This window comes from Pinus tabuliformis, chromosome 4_1 (genome assembly GCF_031772625.1).
Source record: "Pinus tabuliformis cultivar Carrire ecotype Pingquan chromosome 4_1, CPIR1, whole genome shotgun sequence".
Lineage (NCBI taxonomy): Eukaryota > Viridiplantae > Streptophyta > Pinopsida > Pinales > Pinaceae > Pinus > Pinus tabuliformis.
In genome coordinates this window covers 573,030,197-573,042,229 of record NC_142303.1, presented here as the reverse complement: position 1 = coordinate 573,042,229, position 12,033 = coordinate 573,030,197, and the positions used below count along the sequence as shown (strand labels likewise).

General features: G+C 34.0%; 1 long non-coding RNA gene across 1 annotated transcript; it reads left to right on the top strand.

Moving 5' to 3' along the window:
* Positions 1-4,202: 4,202 nt before the first annotated feature.
* LOC149177202 (uncharacterized) lies at positions 4,203-5,307 on the top strand. The gene is made up of 2 exons (XR_016258748.1): positions 4,203-4,416; positions 4,507-5,307. It is a non-coding gene; the product is annotated as an uncharacterized LOC149177202 (long non-coding RNA).
* Positions 5,308-12,033: the final 6,726 nt, after the last annotated feature.

The following is a 12,033-nucleotide window of genomic DNA, read 5'->3' as shown; positions in this document are numbered from 1 at the left end:
TTAGAACATAATCGTAGTTCCCTTGATTGAATCTACAAAACAATGGGATGGTCCACAAATTATTATTATTATTATTATTATTATTATTATTATTATTTATTTTATTCTTTTCGAGGAACTGCATTGAACTCTGTGTATGGGTGGTAGCTAGCCATGACGTATCACACTTGGGGCTATTCATGCAAATATTCTAACACATACCTAACATAATGGACCCCGAAACTTCTGTTAACTATTGTATATATTTTGCATCAACTGTGCAAGAATCCCCAATACTAAGAAATATTAACAAGTTTGTTAATTGCTAGAGACTTTCTCATCAACTATGTATTATCTGTGTTTGAGTGTTGAGTGGACCATTGAGTGACCAACAATCTAAGCGCTAATACTAACAACCCTTGATAAATGTTTTTCAGTTGATGGAGAAGCTCTCCATAAGTTCCTATGGAGTATTGAGACCCATTTTATCAATTTATTAGGACTTGAGTGTTGGTAAATATATTAGGACTCAACCAACATAAAAAACTAATGCTAATGGGACCCTATAACATCTGCTAACTAACTAGAGTTTTCCCATCAATTGTGGTGTTATTGACTTTCAATCTTTGGGTGATCAGATGTCAAGAAGTTGAGGTATTTGATGCCAAGTATTAGGAGTTTGGGACCTCTATTATCATAATTTTCTCCCAATACCAACAAAATTTGGTAAGGTGTAGATGTGGCATGGTTGAAGTTGCAGGTTTTGGTAGACATAGCATGATATGATGGGGTTCAGATGTGGCATGCTAGTGTGGTAGGTCTACATGAATGTGGCATGTTGATGTGGTGTTAGAGTGGCATGTCAATGTGGCATAGTGACATGGCAAGATTCAAATGTGGATTAGCAAATAATGTTGTACAAATAATATGTATCCCAGAGAGGTGGTGATGTCTTGACGAGGCCTACCACATGTATACCACATGGAAATATTATGGATGTTGACATGACTAGAAACTTTTCAAGTGTGCATAAATTTGTGTGTAGATCTCTAACTGAGATGAAATCTATGTTGTTGGAAAGCTTTTGAAATGAAAAAGTGAGGTGGTCTAAGAGATGAGTTTTAAAGAGGTTGAAGGAAGAAATTTTTCATAATCTTATCTTCATAAATTAGCCATGGAGGTTAGGCCTAGATAACTGATATCATTAATCAGGAATTAAGGGATCAAGTATATTGCATTCATAGGTTTAAATTAGCTACTTTAACTTAATAATTTTAAATATTGAACTGTCTTTAAATTTATATGAATTAACAAATTATAGTGTTTTGTGCTTTAATAATTGTCTTCAAAATTACATTTAACATTGAGAAATATATTCCAAGAGAAAGTGTTTTTTATCCTTTACATAACAATGTCATAGATTTTACAAAATATTTTATGCTAACCTATTATAACTTTTGTACAATGTCATGTTTCATTATGAAATTCATAGAAATTTGTTCTTCGCATTGCAATATTTATTTTCTCTTTTTAGTTTTTTTTTTTTTTGGTGAACTGAAGCTTTCATATTAATCAATAAAACACGTTTACATTGATGATTCACAAGGCTCCCATAAGAGTTGATTTTTAATTCACCACCATCTATAGCTTACAGAACAAGCTATAATACCAACAAAGAAATCAAAAGAGCAAAGTTTAACATGACCATGTGCCTAGGCTGACTGCAAGATATATTCCCAATTCCATCACTTTCTCAGCTAAGTCAAACTTACAAAATTTTGAAATGACAATAGAGTCAATGTCGATGGAAATAAGATATATAAACACCACAATAGCAACCAACATTTCCCGAAAGATCAAAACCATGCCATGGAAGCTCCATAGTACACCAAAATAGTTAACGTGAGAAACTAGAATTAATACCCATAAGAGATAGTCCCACAAATTTGTGCTAGGACCTGGTGAACTAAGGTTTTCCAGAATTGCATCAAAACATTAGTGACTGGAAGCATGCAAACACCACGCTTATTAACCAAAGCAGCAAGAACAACATAAACATGATTGAGACCAACAAACATGAAAAACAAGAACATGAATTCCCTCCAAAAATGCTAAATCTCCGCAACACTAATCATTCTTTGAGGAGGAAATTGTGACCAACACATGAGCACTTGAACCCGGGGTGTCTGAAAGATCTCCAATCTCAAATTCACTCTCCATGTAACACTCTACACAAGCTAAATGAGAATCAAGGCTATCTAGGAGAAACCTATGATTTTGAAGCATTTTATTAACACTCTCCTGAGAGGATAAGACATTATGATTTTCCACATGCTTATGTTTGAGGACGAATCTCAGTAAGGTTAACATTTGTTGGTGCAAAGCTAATGAATTCTGCCAAGAACTGCACAATAGTACCCTAAATACATGAAATCTGAAAACAAATACCCTAGAGAACAAGAATGGTCTGTTAACCTCTAAATTATACCAAGAACTGCACAATAACATACATGTGAACTAGTCCCAACAACACAAACCACTAGAGGAATTTGAAAGGCCCACAAGGAAAATAATCCAAGGCAAAGGACTAAAATGTAACACAAGAGAAAATTATTTGAACCCTCACCAACACAGCATAGAGCCTGGGGCCTCTCAGTTGAGAGTTGTCTCCGTTGCGATTGAGTCTCTAGAATACCAAACTCACTTCGCTCGAACATGTGCCAATTGCAAACCTGCATAGTACATTGAATAGACTCTGATCACACCCTTCCATGATTTTAATGCACATTGCAATTGGGATCAATTGGGATGTGGTTGGCACAACCCTTATTAACATCGCATCTCATTAACATTAACACCCCATCAAGGGTATTTTCTCTTTCGAATTAACAACAAAAGAGAAACGATTTTAACCATCTGAATTAAATTAATAATTTTTTAATAATAATTCAAATCTATTAGGTAATCTAACCTCTTTCAAACGTTAGTTAACATTTTTCTCTCACGTTTTAACTAAGTTTTAGTGATGTTCAAAATAAGAGAGTAGGTGTCTCATTCTCCATTCTAATTTGTTCGTATCCATGGTACATAATCATATGCTTCTATCCATGGATGGAAACTCAATCAATGAGTAAAGAATATAGTAAGGTATAATTTATTTAATTGATTTTTTTTTAAATAGCTCCAAATATAATATGATTTTGTTTTATATTTTTATAAAACTATTGTAATCACAATATTCACTTTCATATAAAATCATCAAGATACAAAGGGAGGAGACTCACTTTTTCTTTTAAAGTCAGACTAAACTTTGCCATTATCAATTCTAATTATTTTTTCAACAATATACTTTTATTTTTAATCCATATGTATAACATCATATATATAACGTGTATAACATCATGTTTAACTTTTATAACCAATATTTTAATTTTTTATAAATATATATGATTATAAATATAACTAGTATAAATTCATTTTAAATTTTTAAAGTGATTTGAAAGAATTCAATTTCTTCACGTGAAACTTTTTTTATGAATCAATATTATCTAAATATTTTGTGTAGTTTTTTCTTACACTTTTAAAATTTTATTTTAGTCAAAATAAACAAAATTTCAAGTTTAATGATAACTTTACACATCATATTGAGTTGTAGAATAAGCCTCTGGACTCCATAATTATTTTATAGCTATAAAACAGCAATAAAATATAAAATATATTTGTAGAATTAGAATTTGTGTCACTAGTCTTGTTTTCTCCCGCTAAAGAAATTCCACGAAAGACACGTGGGGCCACAAAAGTTTAAATATCTCTTATCATCAATTCCACCTAAACAGCACCAATCGTGAAACAGAAATCAGAAAGCTTCCATTCCAAGTCAATGGCTCTTCACATGGTCGCGAATCTTGCTATCTTGTTTCGTAAGTATTGTCTACGTCATGAGCAGTGGGGCAGCTGTCCTCATACACCACAATTAGTCTCTTTCGTCTACGTCATGAGCAGTGGGGCAGCTGTCCTCATACACCACAATCAGTCTCTTTCATGGCAGTGGGTCGGTAGTTTTTTTATCGCAGAGTGGCGTGGATATTAAGCACTGACCGCTTCGTCAAACGCTACTCTTTCCATGAAGCTTCCCACGTTCGTAAGCTCTCGGAAGATACCGTTTTTTAATAATTACACACACAGTTGGCACGACTTGGCACGACTTTGCGCACCCGCAACTATTTATTTTCTTCTGCAGCCCTTATCACAACCATCTCTGATTACAGCGAAAAGCAGGGTTGAAGGCACCATAAGCTACTATTTATTTTCTTCTGCAGCCCTTATCACAACCATCTCTGATTACAGCGAAAAGCAGGGTTGAAGGCCCCATAAGCTAATTTAGTGTGGCCCGACCTTCACAACCTTCGACTTCTACATCAGCTATCGAAATGAAGGGTCCATTTTCTTAATTTCTTACCGTTGATTTCTGTGAATAATTTGAAGATTTTATGTATAGAAGGCATTAACGATCATTTGGTTGTGCAGAAAATGGTGCTTAAATTGGCAATGGAGGACAAGCAAAGCAAGATAACGGCCGTGAAGGCTGTTGCAGAGTCTGGAGGCATCAATCTCCATCACCTTATTGCATATGATGCCAAGAAATTACCTTATGAGTTTTTGTTAAGATAACTAACCGATGTTGTTGATTTTTCTTGTTTTTTTTTTAAAGTGAAGTGTGAGCAGAAGTTAATTTTCTGAATAAAATTTACCTTTAAGCCCCGCAACAGTCAGAAGAGCCCTTCTCTTGCTTTTCTCGTCCTCAGTCGTCAATTTCAATACCATTTTCTGCAAATCCAACGTAACTGGGGCCATCATCATCAGTCACTTGGTGTGTTTCGTAACTCTTGGAGAATCTCCGGACCATTTATTCTGCTGGAAGGGGACAAATGTGATCACCTACCTTGCTATTCGACAGCAAAAATAAGCTTTCCAAACTCCATGCGAGTTATGCAAAGCCGGATCAATGGTATAGGGAGGTTTCAATTTCTTCTATTTTACTGCAAGAGCTACAGACTCGCCCAGTATGGTGGCGATGAATGTGTATACTCTTCCTTGTAGGAATACTACTTGGTCATAGAAGTAGGTATTATCATCCAGTTCGATTGGAATATTGCAATATACAAAAGTCACACAAATTTGTTCAGGTGAGACAATGATGGCTCCTCACGCTTCTACCTCCGTGAGATTTATTGATGACACATGATTACCTAACCAAAGTAGTTTGACACCATGTAATGTGGAGTATTTCTTATAAGAAAAAATAACATTTACAATATTTTCGTTTTATTGGTGTTTTTTATATAAGTTTCTGTGGTTTTGATATTTGTCAGTGTATCCCTCTCCATCCTGGATTGATTAAGTGGGATAAAAAAATATATATATATATAAAAACCTTATTCATGTAAAATAAATTTTATTTACATAAGTTTGATTTGATTTTAGTGTATGATACCTTTGAAATTTAAATGAATTTCTATGGATATTTATATGGGGATGTAAAATGTCAATTTAATCGATGTTATAATTTTTTTTGCTTTTGGTATTTATTAAGTTGTGTGAGTTTTAAACTCATTGTGCCTTTAACCTTTGCTTTGAGAAACTATTTCTTTGAGGCATCTAAGTCGAAAAAGTCATTCACAAATTGCATTTGCTTATGAAATTTCTAATAGGTGACCTTCACATCAAGAAGTGCCTTAATAGTACACTTCATTATCCCCTATTGAACTTAGTGTGTTCAAAATATTTTAACCATATAAATTATATTACATTAAAATTATTTAATTATAAAAAATTTATTATTTTCATTTGTTTTATATATAAATAAAAATAAAGTTAACAAAAGCGTAATTGGCTCTATGTCAGCATTAAAATATTTATTATTTTCCTTTTTAAATGTTAAGTATCAATTTTACATCTTCTTTTAATGTAATCAGGCCAATTCAACACAATCCCTCCCTCTATTGCCAACTAATTGATAAAGGTCATGCCACATAATCCCTCCCTCTATTGCCAACTAATTGATAAAGGTCACGCCTCTTTCTGAACGGACCACATTTTGTCGATATTCGAGAATACTCGTATTTCCACAATCTATTGTTATTTACATGTTCGCACCTCTATATTCCGCATTATGAAAACCACCTTCACATAACTTTCTTCCGCACTCTGCACACACGAAATTTCCACAGTGTGCATGATAAAAACTTTATCTATATCTCTGCATTCCACAAAATGTGTTATTAAGGCTATGCCTCTTTGTGGGGCCCACATTTTGTCAATAATTAAAATTCATATCCACTTTATTTGAAGTATTTAACATTGTGCAAAGTGTAGAGAGGTAGCAAACTTTTTCATTGTACAAATTGCAGAGGTGGATATGAATCTTTTATTGTGAAAAGTGCAGAGGTGGAGTTGAAGCTTGGTTATTCAAGAATACCCACATCTCCACAATTTGTCACTATTTCCTTGTTTGCACTTTCATATTCTGCACAATAAAAGCCACGTTCACATAGCTTTCCTCGACACCTCATTTATTTCAAGGATTTAACATTGTGTGGAGTGTGGAGGGGAAGCAAATGTTTTCATTGTACGAGGTACGAAAGTGCAGAGGAAACCTTTATTGCAAAAAGTATGAAGGAGGAGTTGAAGCATGGTTATTGAAGAGTGTCCGCATTTCCACAATTTGTGGTTATTTCCCCATCCACGGCTTTGTATCCGCACAATAATTGCAATGTTAAATCTCAAAAACTATTAATGTCTAATCCATTTAGAATAGTTTAAACTTTCACAATTTGATTTTCAAAATTATGGTTTTTCATAGCTTATGTTTTTTTAATAATTAATATTACCCTATATCTCTTATGCGGTTATCTTGTGCAATAATGAGGTGTAGACAAAACTTTGTACAATTAAAGCTCTTTGCACTTTGCATACAATAATGAAAATAAAACCATGTTCCATTCTCTCACCACTAACCTAAAACATATGATATAAATTTTGTGTGATAATTTCAACTTAGGTATATAAAGAAACAAAAGGAGTGGGAAGTTTTTCATGCGTAATTGTCGAATTGGACATTAATGTTTGTTATCAAAAGTGAAAACATAGTTTCTCCATATATGTCTTCCCTACATACTTGTCCTTTTTCGCATGCTCTGGTACTAAATGGTGCCTCTACTGCTAAATAATTAATTAATGCCATGCCTCTTTTGGCGTGGTCCACATTCTGTCATTATTCAAGAATGCCCACATTTCCACAATCTATTGTTATTTACACGTTCGCACCTATGAATTTTGCAGAATGAAATCCACCTTTGCATAACTTTCCTCCACACCTCATCACTCCACACTCTATAGAATTTTTACAGTGGACACAATAAAAACTTTATCCACATCTCTGCATTCCACACAATGTGTTATTAAGGATTTTCTTCTTTGTGTGGGGCCTACATTTTATCCACAATTAAAATTCATATCAACATTATTTCAAGGATTTAACATTATACAAAGTGTAGACGGGAAGTGAACACGTTTATTGTATGAAGTGAAAATGCCGAGAGGAAGATTTTATTGTCTGAAGTGCAGAGATGGATTCAAAGATTGGTTATTCAAGAATACACACATTTTCACAATTTGTCTTTATTTCTACATCCTCACAATCGTATCCCACATAATAAAAGCCAATTTAGCATAGCTTTCCTCTACACCTCAATCATTTCAAGGATTTAACACTGAGGGGAGTGCAGAGTGGAAATGAACATTTTCATTGTATGAAGTGCGGAAGTGGAGAGGAAGACTTTATTATGCAAAGTGTGGAGGGGAGTGGAGGCTTGGTTATTGGAGAATGTATGTATTTCCATAATATATGGCTTTTTCTACTTCCAAACCTCCAAAGATGACCTCATCTAAAGTCAAAATTCCAACTCAATAAATTGTGTACCTTCAATCTATTGAGATTGTAGTTTGTTAATTCTGGCATGCAATAATTTGTGATAATCAAACTGAAATTCATGAAACAAGAAATAATTAATGATACTTAAAACCTAAAAGGAATTCATGAGATTAAGTTTTTTCTGTCCTCCTTACAATATAGATGATTTTTAAATGATAAAATTCCCCTTAGATTGTGGAAAACACACTGCTTTCACTGTTGTATGTGGAGTGCAAAGAGATTTTATTGTTGTATGCAAAGTGCAAAGAGCTTTCATTGTGTAGAGTTTTTTCTCCCCAGTATGAACAATTAAAGTTATTTTATTAAACCAAATTAAAGAAAATAATAACTAAGATATTACTCTTCACGCATGCATTGCCAACTTGGACATTGATCCGGTTGACCCCAGTCTATCCTTTTTCTTCCACACTCCGTAGCTTGGGCATTGATATAGTTGACTTAAACTTTGAAACTATTTGTTGTGTCATTATTTGAGAATGTTATGTTTTAGCATTTTTCATTGTAATAGTTTTTGCAGTGCGCACAATGAAGGATTTATTCACATCTCGCATTTGGTACAATGTTTCGTTATTTGAGAACATTGTGTTTATGCATTTACACATCCTTCACACAGTGTATTTTTAAGGCTATGCCTCTTTATACGGAACCCACATTTTGTTGTTACTCTAGAATGTCCACATTTTTGTAATTAAAATGCATATCAACTTTATTTCAAAGATTTAACATTGTGTAGAGTGTGGAGGGGTAGTGAATGATTTCATTGTACAAGGTGTGGAAGTGGAGAGCATTACTTTACTATGGGAAGTGTGAAGGGAGAGTGGAATATTGGTTATTTGAGAATGGTTGCATTTCCACAATCTATGGTTATTTCCGCATCCACACCTCTCTATCCTACAGAATGAGAGCCACCTTCACATAGATTTTCTTATCACTTCTGTATTCCACACAATGATAGCTTCGTTCGCACTTTGATAAACTAATAATAGAGTTATCTTAATAAACTTAAAATAATTAATATTCATATATTAATTCAACTCATATTCATATACTAATTCAACTCATGTTTCGTATATTAGTTAAGAATTTTCGCTAAAAGACAATGAAATCTTTATTCGTATCTCTACATTTTGCATAGTGTGTCATTATTTGAGAATGTTGTATTTTTGCATTTTTCATTGTGGATTTTTCACATTCTACACAATGAAATTAATTCAATTAAAAATAAAATAAATTAACTCAATTAAAATTCATATTAGGAACAAGTTCATATGTGTAAATTTATCCCACAAAATTAGTATATCAATTTTATTTCGAGGATTTAATATTGTGCACAGTGCAAAGGAAGATTTTATTGTGTGCAGTGTGAAGTGCGGAGGAACCACAATGGAAGTAACTCAATTAAAAGTAAATGATTAAAACATATAATTCAATAATCCAATTATAGATCAAATCTGACGAACATAGTATTGAAAACTTCTTTGCAAGTGGTCTGATATTCGATTCTCATAAGTGGACAAACTACACTTCATTTAAGCCAAAGTATCTTTCACCGCTCTCTTTACAAACTGTGATATGCTTATTGGCAATGAAAAATTATAGAAATCAATAGTGATGGAGGCATGATGGGTCATATCTAGAGGAAATTGGCTCAATACCCAATTGAACCTCTAATTAAAATCTTTGGACTTTTATTCCCCCCCCCCACAATCTTGAAGTTCCCTAACTCTTTTAATAACATGGTTCTGGTTTTGTCATTAACAAACTTTTCTGAGAACAACTTTTTAAACCCCCTCCAATTCTGAATTGAATTTGCAGGAAGACTATGATACCAAGAAACCACTTTGTCATTTAAGGTACAAGGAAAGAGTCTACATGCAACATCGTCATAACGTACCTTGAGCATTTGCAGGTGTAGACAGAAATTATCCAAATGGTCTTCCGCTTTGACTTTCTTGTCAGGGTCATATTTGGTTAAAAACTTTTCTAGATCTCTTGGCACCTTTTGTAAAATAACCAGAAGGGAAAGTGGGTCGTCAGTCATCCAATATAGACATTATTCTTGTTGGCATTATGATAAAGGTGTTGTCCTTGATGGCAACTCACTCAGATGAAAGATCACAGTACAATAGGTTAACAACGAAAAATTACAGATTAGACTACAAAGAATGAAGAAAGAGAGGTATACACAGGTTCACCCTGACCAAGATGTGTATACATGCAGGTTCACTGAACACAATTTGCGTATACATACACACGCACTTTCACAGAAGGAAAAGTGCGTATATCTTGGAAAACTAAGTTTTTGGTCCAAAGTACTTGGTCCATGGTATTTTGATCCATGGTATTGCTCCAAGGTATCTAGTATGAGGTATTGACCCTACGTATTTGGTCCAAGGTATTGGTCCTAAGTGGTTTTGGACCATGGTATTGAGAAAGTCCTAAAACTATAAAAGGAGGAGAAGATCATTAGGCCAGGAGTGCAAGTATTGAATATTTGATGAAGTGTGAGATCTAGTATGTAGGTTATTGGCTTATGGTGTTGTGCTTGATTTAAACCAAGGATGAACCTTATCGGTTGATGGAGAATAAGATCTAATGATGGATCGTGATCTTAAGGCTTGAAATCAATTATCTTTATATGGTTTGATCATGTTTATTCTAGATGTGAATACTGACACATATGTTGTTATGTAAATATTATGATCTAGGTATAGCTGAAGTCTAGAATAGCTGCAGAATTATGAATTAATATTTGCAGATGTATACGATGGTTGGCCTTGAGAAAAGCACGTATACATGCAGGTTCGATACATGGAAGTAGCGTATCCCTTATAAAGTATGTTTCAATTGTTTCTATTTGCTGTTGCAATGTTCTCGGTTCTGGTTTGGGTTCTGATTACTGTATTCTAGTGACAGTATTCTAAATGATCAAATTGATGGGTTGTTAAAGTGATTGAGTGATTCGGTTGTGGTTGGTTTAGAAAGTGATTGGTTGATGAAGATGTATTTGATGATTTAATTACAGTTATGATGTTGTTGATGGATCCATTCTAAAAATTTATGAAACGTGGTCCTTAGAGGAAGAAAGAAGGTCATAGCCTTCTGTAGGTCGCAGCCTATGTACTAGTAAACATATCGGCTAGTACAAGAGTTAGGGGGTTGTAGCTCCCTTTCAGTAGAAGCTGGAGAATGAGAGAAGGTTGTAACCTTCTGCAGGTAGAAGCCTGCGTACTGGTATAAGTCTGCACTAGTACAAAATTGTAAACATATTTTCTTATTATTTAAAGAAGACAGAGACAACAACAACAAGTGGCTTTCACCCACATTGGGTTTCCACCTTATATCTTGGTGTTCATGTGTGTTTCTTATGTGTGATGCTTTATTATGCTTTTACTGCACTGTCTAATAAATCTCTAATATACTAGTTAAAGTTCAATGCATGAAAAATTGGGTAAATCAAAAGTTCTCTGCATATACGTTGGTTGCTTTAAGTATAGTCGCGTATACACGCTAGTTCACTTAGCTAAAGTAGAGTATAAAAATTTGTTTTGAAAATTTAAATTATTGATCTGATAATGCTGATTCACCTCCCCAGTTCCAAAAATTGGTATTAGAGCAGGTCCTTCAGAAGAAGCTTGATCGCTTGAAGGGAGATCCATCATCATGAGTAATCAAGAAAGCGTGGGATCCATCAGACCGCCAATCTTTGATGGGAGCAACTTTGTTTATTAGAAGATAAGAACCATAACCTATCTACAATCACTTGGAATAGATGTCTGGGAAATCGTGGAAGGAGGATATAAATTTCCATCAGCAATTCCTACAGATACCACAGGTAAAAAGCAATATGAAACCAATGTCATGGCTATCAATACATTATTGGGAAGTCTGTCACAATTAGAGTTTGTCAAAGTTATGTAGCTCAAATTAGCCAAAGAAACATGGGACAAAATTGTTCTAAGCTACGAAGGAGACTATCAGGTAAAACGTGCTAAAATACAAACTCTCAGAATTCAATATGGAACTCTTAAGAGGCACAATGATGAAAGTATAGCTAGTTA